Raw genomic sequence first — 11,174 nt, forward strand, 5'->3', positions numbered from 1 at the left:
TGGCCGCAGCAGCCTTGGCGAGTCACGAGTAAAAGTTTTTGACCCACCCAGAGTTTTTTTTTTTTTTTTTTTTCATGATACAAAATTAAAATTCTTTGTTCAGCAGTTTTTTTATCTATTCAAAATAATTATCTAATTGGGAGCTAAATGATACCTAAGCAATAATATCTGAATATATATATATATATATATATATATATATATATATATATATATACATACACACACACACACACACACACACACACACACACACACACACACACACACATATATATATATATATATATATATATATATATATAGGGAAGAAAAGGTAAAAGGTACAGATGGAGAGATGATAATGGAAGAGATGGCAGTAAGGGGAAGATGTGCAGAATATTTTAGGGAGCTGCTAAATATGAAGGAGGATAGGGAAGGAAAGATAGCTGCAGTGGGAAATGCGAAGAAAATGAGAGTGATGAGTGAGGAGAATGGAGGAGAAATAGGGAATGATGAGGTGAAGGCAGTTGTAAAGATGATGAAAGCAGGTAAGGCACCTGGTCTGGATGGATGCCATGCAGAATGTCTGAAAAAGGGAGGTTCAGTGATGGTGGACTGGTTGGTGAGGTTATTTAATGTTTGCTGGAGAGAGGGTAGAGTACCGGAAGACTGGAGAAGTGCCTGTATAGTTCCTCTTTACAAGGGAAAAGGGGACAAGTGTGAATATAGTAGTTTCAGAGGGATTAGCCTGTTAAGTGTAGTAGGGAAGGCTTATGGGAGGATCTTAATTGAGAGGATTAGGAGAGGAACAGAAGGAGTAATTGGTGAGGAACAGTGTGGTTTTAGGACAGGTAGAGGTTGTGTAGATCAGATCTTTGTGGTAAGACAGATATGTGAGAAAGCTATAGGAAAGGGGAAGGATGTTTTTTGGGCTTTTATGGATCTGGAAAAGGCTTATGATAGGGTAGACAGAAAGGCACTGTGGGAGGTTATGCAGATTTATGGGATAGGAGGAAAGCTTTTGGGAGCTGTCAAGAGTTTTTATGAGAGTAGTAGAGCTTGTGTCAGGATTAGAAATGGAGAGAGTGAGTGGTTTGAAGTAAAGGTGGGACTTCGTCAAGGATGCGTTATGTCGCCCTGGCTGTTCAACTTATACATGGATGGGGTGGTGCGAGAGGTGAATGCTAGGGTAGTGGGTCAGGGATTGGAGATGGTTAAAGAAAATAGAGAAAAGTGGGAGGTGAGCCAGCTGTTGTTTGCGGACGACACTGCGCTTGTGGCAGGGTCAGAGGAGGGATTGAGGAAGCTGGTGGCAGAGTTTGGGAGAGCATGTGATAGAAGAAAGCTAAAGATAAATGTGGGTAAAAGTAAGGTGATGAGATGTACAAGGGGTGAAAGTGGCAGTAGACTGGAAGTGAACATTAAGGGAGAGCGACTGGAGGAAGTGGATAGTTTTAGATACTTGGGTGCAAGTGTAGCAGGAAAAGGTGGAGTGAAGGTGGAGGTAAAATGTAGATTGAGAGAAGCGAGTAAATGCCTTGGTGGATTAAAGAGTGTAATGAGGAATAGACATTTGGGAATGGATGCGAAGAGGAGACTGTATGAAGGAGTGATTGTGCCAACAGCACTGTATGGGGCAGAAACGTGGAACATAAGAGAAGAAGAGAGAAGGAGTTTGAATGTGTTTGAGATGAGGTGTCTGAGAAGTATGGTGGGGGTTACTAGGCTGGATAGAGTGAGAAATGAGGAGGTGAGGAGGAGAACAGGGGTGAAAAAGGATTTGGGAGATAGGATTGATGAAAGAATATTAGGTTGGTTTGGACAAATGGAAAGAATGAGTGAAGAAAGACTAGTAAAAGAGGTATGGAAGGCAGATGTGGAGGGAGTGAACTTGAGGGGACGTCCTAGGATGAGGTGGATGGATGGGGTGAAGGGGGCTTTGGGGAAGAGGGGAATGTCTGTTGAGGAAGGAAGGGAGAGGACGGAAGACAGAGGTGAGTGGAGAATGGTTGTATATGGATGATGTTGTGATTGCATGAGGAGGAATGGGCGGGGGGTGGGGGGTGGGGTAGTATGTGTGAGTAAATTTTGACGCAGCCCGAAGGGATTTCTCCCCGTCCTCTCCTTATATGCAAGGGGGGACGGAGAGGGGGGGTCGCCGATTAAATGAAGCGGCCTTGCTGTGGATTTGCTGTGTCTTGCGACACTGCTTCTGACCCAGGGCGGTGGGCAGGGTGCAGGGATGACCCGTCATCCAGGAGGTGCTCAGATGAGAGGGAGGGTGGGAGGGGTGTGGAGTGTATTTAGGGATGAAATGGGTGGGAGTGTTTTTATGCCTTTCCCTTTTTGGCTACCTCCCTTGGAAGGGGGAAAAAGCCTTGGTATATGTATGTATGTATATATATGTATATATATATATATATATATATATATATATATATATATATATATATATATATATATATATATATATATATATATATATATATATATATATATATATATATATATATATATATATACACCAAAGGTTTTTTCCCCCTTACAAGGGAGCTAACCAAAAAAGCAAAGGCATAAAAACCACTCCCACCCATTCCAACCCCACATGCTCCACTCCCATCCACCTCCCTCCCTCCCTCTCATCTTGGCTCCTCCTGGATAACGGGTCATCCCTGCATCTTGCCCACTGCTCTGGGTCAGTGGGCGAGATGTGTGTGTGTGATTCACCTTGGTCTTTGGATTACGTGTTGGACTCGTGACATACAGCTATTTTCCTCCCGGACGAGAGCTCAGAGCTCGTATGACCGATCTATGGGCTATGCTGTGACCTTACACGCACACACACACACACACACACCACGAGAGTTGGATTAACGACTCGAAGCGCAGCGATATTGACATTATTTCAGCCCTGGAATAATTTCAGTATTGCTGCGCTTCGAGTCGTTACTCCAACTCTCGTGGGCGGGGAGTTGTTTGTGCGTGTAAGGTCACAGCATAACCCATAGATCGGTCATACGAGCTCTGAGCTCTCTTCCGGGAAGGAAATAGCTGTATATCACGAGTCCAACCCGTGATCCAAAGACCAAGGTGAATCACACACACACATCTCGCCCACTGACCCAGAGCAGTGGGCGAGATGCAGGGATGACCCGTCATCCAGGAGGAGCCAAGGTGAGAGGGAGGGAGGGAGATGGATGGGAGTGGAGTATGTGGGGATGGAATGGGTGGGAGTGGTTTCTTTGCCTTTGTTTTTTGGTTAGCTCCCTTGTAAGGTGGAAAAAGCCTTTGGTATATATATATATATATATATATATAAACGTTGTGAAAAGCGAAAATTATATCATGGGTCAAAACTTTGGTTCGTGACAGTGCAATCTGCCCGTCAGTGTTTTACTGTTGCATCTGACTAGTAATTTTGTCTACAATGAAAGTAGATTTATTTTTGGCCTACTTTTAATATATTTTTCGAACACAATTCTCACTTGATCGTGATAAGTTCATAATCATATGACCTACAATTATTTCACGGCCTGGTTTATGGAAATTATAGTTTAACCAAATTCAATATGTGCATATTTTCTGTCGACATTTTAAACGTGATCTAGGTAAAAAAAAAATTGCATATTGTTATCATTCAGTCACTAAGTCATTCTTTCCAGTTACCTTTGTCGGTGTGGTGATGTATCTGTATATAAAATCCCTTATAATGAATATTGGTTTGAATTGATTTTAAATTTGCCAGTTTATAGTTCAATATTATGGAAAAATAACGCTTATTTATAAACAGAGAGAGAAAAAGAAATGATAAAAAAGTCGCAGAAAATATGTAGCAAGAAAATCTTAAGTTAGCAGAATGACGAGTTTATATTACGAATTGCAATTGACGTTTTCTCAATGCCAAGGACTTGTGCTGCTCCTGTTAATAATGATGATAAAGATAATTATAATAGTATTATCGTTATCAACAATATCAATGTAACGCCAAATAGAAAGTATAACAGCGAGCAACTAAACTGATTCCAAATATCAAAAATAAATCATACGAAAATCGACTATACCATATGAATCTGTTTTCCCTAAAAAAAGAAAAAAGCGTAGACTCAGAGGTGACTTGATACAGGTCTTTAAAATTCTAAAGGGAATTGACAACATCAAAAGTGACAAAATGTTCACATTGAATGAGAATCAGACAAGAAACAATGGTCTCAAACTGTCTGGAAATAGATTCAATTTGGAATTGGTAGAAACAACTTTGCCAACCGTATAATTAATGAACGGAATAAACTTCCTGCACAGGTAGTGCAATGTAGTTCAGTTCGAAGCTTTAAGAATCATTTAGATAAACACCTAAGCAAGATGCTGTAATGATTATAATTTATTTTATATTATTTGTTTTTGTTTTGTTATCAATTGTCTGTTTGATTTTCATTTATTATTAGTTATATGTCAATTTATTATAATTTACTATATGACTGGTTTTTTTATTTAACTATACCTATGCATTTATTTATGTTTTTATTTGTTATTTACATTATTATATTTTTTATTTATTAATTTATTATTATTGTGATTTTTTCGCATCCGACCTAGATATGGACCAAAAGGTCCCCTGTCGGCATGCTCCGCCTTTGTAATCCTTTGTAAGCTCTTCATCCTTTGTAATATAAAATATTACATGTAATAATAGTGTTGATAATATTATAAAAATCGTATTGTCAAATATTACCGACATTATCGCAGTAACGAGAATTATAATGACAATGATAATATTACTACTATTTTTATCATTACTACTATCAGAGTAACAAGTCATGATGGAAATAGTAATGATCTTAACCATAGCAGTAATTATACTGTCAGGTATTACTAATATTATTAGTACCAGTATAATATTATTAATAATAATAATAGTAACGGTTAAGATTTTGTCACTAGTGTTATATTTTTATTACGGTTATTATTGCTATTATTGTTATCGTTACTGTTGCTATGATTGTTGTCATAATGATGACAATAATGATAGTAGTGATGATAATATAGTAATAATAATGACAATAACAATTATAGTACTATATAATAGTAGTAACATTAATTGACTATGATATTAGTGTCATCTTTGTCATTACCATCATTGTAATAATATCGCGAAAGATGAAACTACTCTTGTAGTCACCCCCACCCCCACCCCGCGCCGGCGTGCCTTCATTTTTGCTCTCCTTGGACCTGATGATCAGTTTCTCATTACATCAGTGCGCCGTGGAAGAAGACCCGACCCATTGATTGATTGGTGTCTGTCCCACTCCCCTCCCTGTCCTACCATATGTCACGAACCATAGCGTACCTGATTACCCCCACCCCCCTACTCCCGTCCCCAATCCTCTTCCTCGTTCTTTGTTGGCTTTACCCTTTTCTTACTCCCTTTGGCATGTTTCCATTTTCTATTCATCCTTACCCTCGTTTTCTTTAAGGTCGTCTAACCCTTCTCTCACCTTTCATTCTAGTCTTCTACTTCGTTCCAAAAGTTTATGCTTAGTACAACCCGCCTGATTTCCACCCATAACTATGTTAGTGTTCCACAGTGAACACTGAATACTTCTTCCACTCTCATCTCCTCCCTGTCTCCCTCGCTTCCCCTACCCTGCACCTGTCCTCTCGATTGAACGCCTCCTGTACCATCATCCGACCAACCGTCGTCTCCGTTTTCATCGAGCGGAGATTAAGTCGCCACAAGATTTGACGTCATAACGTTCTTTCTACGTCATGGGTGCGACGATGACGAATAAGCCTTAGATTTCGATTAACCATATGGTAGAATTATTAGCTTCTTTATTAATTTCTTCAGTGTATCAATTTTATTGTTATGAGTATTATTCTGTAAGCCAACATTTCAGTATTGTCTAAGCCAGGGGTGGGGAACCTTTTTGGGCATGAAGGTCACCTAATTCATCGTCCCACATAGAGGCCGGACTGAACAAATTATTATTATTATTATTATTTTTATTATTTTATCCCTTTTTAGGGGATGGTGTAAGTTTTCCACCCCCCTCCCTAAAAATTAAATTTAAAAATATTTTTTTAATTTTAAAAATATACATTTGTATAAAAATCGTTCCAATTTCTGGGAGTGACATCACTGAACACGGTTAACTTTGCTTTCGTCTATGTGTGTGGTGTATAAGTTTCAGGTGTATAATGATTTCAGACTTGAAAAATATTCAAGGTCTTTAGAAAAAAATAATATGTATATCAAAGGCCGCAGAAGGCCGCACTTGATGGCCCGGAAGGCCGCAGGTTCCCCACCTCTGGTCTAAGCAATAAGCGTTGTGGCTAGTATACCGGCTTATCTTTTTCAGGTACGTTTATGGTAAGGAAATTTTGCTCCGATCTCGAGGTACGCCGAGTTGGCAACAACTCTTGTCCCAAGGAGAGAGATCTTTAGAGGCCCAAAAATACTGTAGACTAGAGAAAATTCTACATGACAAAATAGTTCCTAAAGCGATATTTCCCTCGTAAAAATTAACCCTATTCAAGAACACCTTGGCGTCGGTAGGTAAACATCGACTATCAAAGTGACTACAAGAGCGATATCGATTAAGTGATAATATCACCAGGGTCCCCTATATCGAATAGGTCTTACATGAAAAACGTAGATCTACTTGTGCATACTCAGTAGCAGGACGTGCCAGTTGGCACGTCCCTAGCGGTGATCAGGGAAAATAATCATAGATATATGGGTTACTGTCATAATGACGGCGTGGATGACTGAACAACCTTATGAATTTGGGTTCCACCGAGTATATGAAATAAAGAGGTATCATTTATATATCTCACCAGAAACTGAATAGTAAGGAGGTGATATTATGTTGACATAACTTCCCAGCCATGACCAGTATAGCCATTGTAGCTCGAGAGTTCCCTTTGGAGCATCGTCACTTAACCCATTCCATACGATGAATCATATGTAGGCGTCATGAGGATGCAGGCGTTAGCGTCTTGGTTATATTTATTTTGTAGTTGTACAAAGGATTACAAAGGCGGAGCATGCCGACAGGAGACCTTTTGGTCCATATCTAGGTCGGATGCGAAAAAAATCATAATAATAAGAAATTAAGAAATAAAAACTATAATAATGTAAATAACAAATAAAATACATAAATAAATGCATAGGTATAGTTAAATAATAAATAAACAGGTAAATAATAAATAATAATGAATTAACATATAACTAATAATAAATGATAATCAGACAGAAAAATGATGACAAAACAAAAACAAATAACATAAAATAAATTATAATCATTACAGCATCTTGCTTAGGTGTTTATCTAAATGAGTCTTAAAGCTTTGAACTGAACTACATTGCTCTACCTGTGCAGGAAGTTTATTCCATTCATTAACTACACGGTTGGCAAAGTTGTTTCTACCTACTTCCAAACTGAATCTATTTCCGGACAGTTTGAGACTATTGTTTCTTGTCTGATTCTCATTCAATGTGAAAATTTTGTCACTTTTGATGTTTTCAATTCTCTTTAGAATTTTAAAGACCTGTATCAAGTCACCTCTGAGTCTACGCTTTTTTAGGGAAAACAGATTCATATGTTTTAGTCGATTTTCGTATGATTTATTTTTGATATTTGGAATCAGTTTTGTGGCTCGCCGTTGTACTTTTTCCAGTCTGTCAATGTCTTTAATGAGATTCGGTGACCATACGGAAATGTGGACGAACTAACGATTTATATAGCTTGTTAATGAGTGATGGACTGTTGAAATCAAAAGATCGCGCAACCAGTACTAGAATCTTATTTGCTTTCTCAGAGGCTGAAAAACACTGCTTGGATGATTTGAGGTCGTTACTGATAATTACGCCGAGATCTTTTTCACAATCCACTTTTGTTAACGAATTTCCAAATAACTTGTAATCGTACTTACTGTTGTTTTTACCTATGTGCATTACCTTGCATTTACTTGTGTTAAATTTCATTAGCCATTTTTCAGACCATTGCTGTAATTTATCTAAATCTTCTTGAATATCTAATTGGTTTAAGTGATCATTTGCCACTCTGCACAGTTTTGTATCATCAGCAAATTTGGAAACAGTAGATTTTAGTCCATGGTCTATATAATTTATATATACTATGAATAGAAGTGACCCAAGAATGGAACCCTGAGGAACTCCACTTGTAACATTTTTCCATCCAGAAGTTTTTCCATTGAAAACAAATCTCTGTTGTAGTTGAGTTACCCCCATATTCTGTGAACTGGCATAGTCATATTTTCTGTGTATATTAATATTCAGAGTGAAAGAGAATGAGTGATACAGCTGTAACTTTATTTTCTGTAACGCGAGTATTGTGGTGCATCATCGAATCATTGTACATCAGGAAGCTTATGCTGCATGCGAGAATTTGACTCGTATTGAAGAGGTTAAAGGAACAATCGCATTGCCTCGTTTGTTTACGAGCAGTGTGCCACCGAATGTGAGTAAGCACTGTCCAGACAGATCCAAGCCTTGGACATTAAACAACCCAAAGATGAAGATATACATTTACAATGTGAGAAGCCTCCCAGAAGACCACAAACTGGTGAATTTTATGAGAACTGGAAAACTGAAGGTGGGATATCGTAGGACTGAGTGAAGTCCGAAGGAAGAGAATGAAATATCCAGCGGATGTATATATATATATATATATATATATATATATATATATATATATATATATATATATATATATATATATATATATATATATATATATATTAGGACTGAGTGAAGTCCGAAGGAAGAGAATGAAATATCCAGCGGATGTATGTATGTATATATATATATATATATATATATATATATATATATATATATATATATATATATATATATATATATATATGCATTTAGAAATAAATGTTCCCAGTAACATTCTATATTCGAAACAACCACTGTAATGTTCGAAACGACTCAAAGCGGCATGTACGAAACATGTGCAACCTTTGATCTTGGTTACTCGGACCGCTTGCGTGACTGCCATGGGGCAAACGTCACAATTACAGACATCCAGTATTTCAAGGTCAGACTTTGTTCTATTTATTATTTTATTTTGGTGTTCTTCTTTATCCATGTATCTATTTATTTACATATGTTTATTTATTTATTCATTAGCTTTCGAACGCCTTTCCAGTTTCAGGTGAATAAAACCGTCGTCCCCAGAACTCCTCATAATGGTTCTGGAAAGTATATGCTCAAGAATTTCTTGTATTCCAACGGTCCATTATATCTCTGAAGTTCTAGAGTAACGTTTCTTTACTTTCTCCGGCCTCGACACTTCCTGTAGTCAGAGTTAGGCAGTCCGCCACCCTAACACCTGGTTACAGGAACCCCTGCTGCAACAAGGAAGAAACTTTTCCAGCACCACCGGGACATCTCTGTGGAATTAGATATTCAGGTGGCTGCAAAAACAAAAAGGAGTGTCAAAAAAGCTCACATGAAAGAGACTTTTGCAGTTGTTACCCGTGGTTAGATGTCTCAAGTTTATAGCCAAACCCCCTCGGCTTCTACTTCTTCCCCTCCACTTTAAGTTTGTTTTTGTACATCAAAAGAAGTGCCTGTGTGTGAAGCCTCTCCACTCTCAACTGGCATAAAAGGGTGAGTTGTTGTTTTAGATTGTAGGTTCTCAGCACTTATATATATAGAGGGAGAGAGAGAGAGAGAGAGAGAGAGAGAGAGAGAGAGATTGTGACAGATTGAGAAAGGTGAAAAGGGGAAGCCACTGGTCTGGATTTGATTCTTGAGTTTTATTCCTGACTGATTTCGCTCTTAGCAGTCCACCTGAAGAGGCTAAGAGCGAAATCTGTCAGGAATAAAACTCAAGAATCAGATCTAGACCCGAGGCTGCTTTCCTTTTCCACCTGTCTCATATATATATATATATATATATATATATATATATATATATATATATATATATATACATATGTATATACATATATATATACATATATATATACATGTATATATACATATATAAATATATATATATATACATGTATATATACACACACACACACACACACACATATATATATATATATATATATATATATATATATATATATATATATACATATATATAGTAGATGTAACACAGAAGAGGTCCGTGGTGATGCGCTGGTTGTCAGAGGTTGTCTAGGTATGATTATCCATTTCACCTGCCACTCAGTGGGTCGGCTGTAGGCGAGGGGTTAGTGTCATAGGGATGGTCGTGGTGCATTCCCTGAACGCGGCACTCAGTCGTGTCGCAGTCGGTGGCGGTCGTGTCGCCGTCGTGACTGACAAAAAGTCCGTTAAATTTCAAAATTGATGAATCGCAATACGGTCGCCCCGCGGTCGTGGCCGAAAACAAATCCGTTTGATTTAAAATTTGAAGACTCGCACCTCGGTCGCCTCAAGATTTTGTCGCGTTCTTGAGAACGTCATGGCCTGTCGTGACTCAGTTGTGAAGCGTGAGAGTTAGGACACAAACTCGAATCGCAACCCAGTCGGCCTTGTAACAGACTTTACGAGTGATTTAATCGATGTACGTCATGTATCATGCTTTGGTGTGATATCGTTTACTCCATGTCCCTCTGAAAAAGTAGCATCCTGGAACCCTCGAGGAGGTATGGTTTCCTGACTACTGGAACCATTTTTTTTATATACATATAAATACTAAACTAATGTGTGTCGAATAAAAACACCTCTCACCTAAATGCCTAGCTTCCAGTATTCAAGGTCCACTGAGAATATTCCAATTCTAACCTTGGAACAAAGCAACTTTATATGGTTTGCGGGGTTGGTACCAGCTCGGACTTCGGCCTTGAAGGTGGTCATATCAGTCCGTGCATAAACACAGGAGACAGTGTGATTCACCATTGTCTTGGATCACGTGTTGGACTCGTGATTGACAGCTATTTCCCTCCCGGAAGAGTGACCGACCTATGGGTAATGCTGTGACCTTACATGCACCCCCCAACTCCCCGCCCACGAGTTGGAGTAACGACTCGCAGCGCAGCTATCCTGAAATTATTTTAGCCCTGGGCGGGATTCGAACCCGGACCGCCGGTATGATGCTACTGTTGCAGTGACGATACCCGGAGGACGCTGTTGCCTCACATAAGTGATGCAACCAAGTCACCTCAGGTCCGAGGTAAGCAGCGGT

Source organism: Oratosquilla oratoria, chromosome 15 (assembly GCF_046742065.1).
Source record: "Oratosquilla oratoria isolate Oo_2021 chromosome 15, ASM4674206v1, whole genome shotgun sequence".
NCBI lineage: Eukaryota > Metazoa > Arthropoda > Malacostraca > Stomatopoda > Squillidae > Oratosquilla > Oratosquilla oratoria.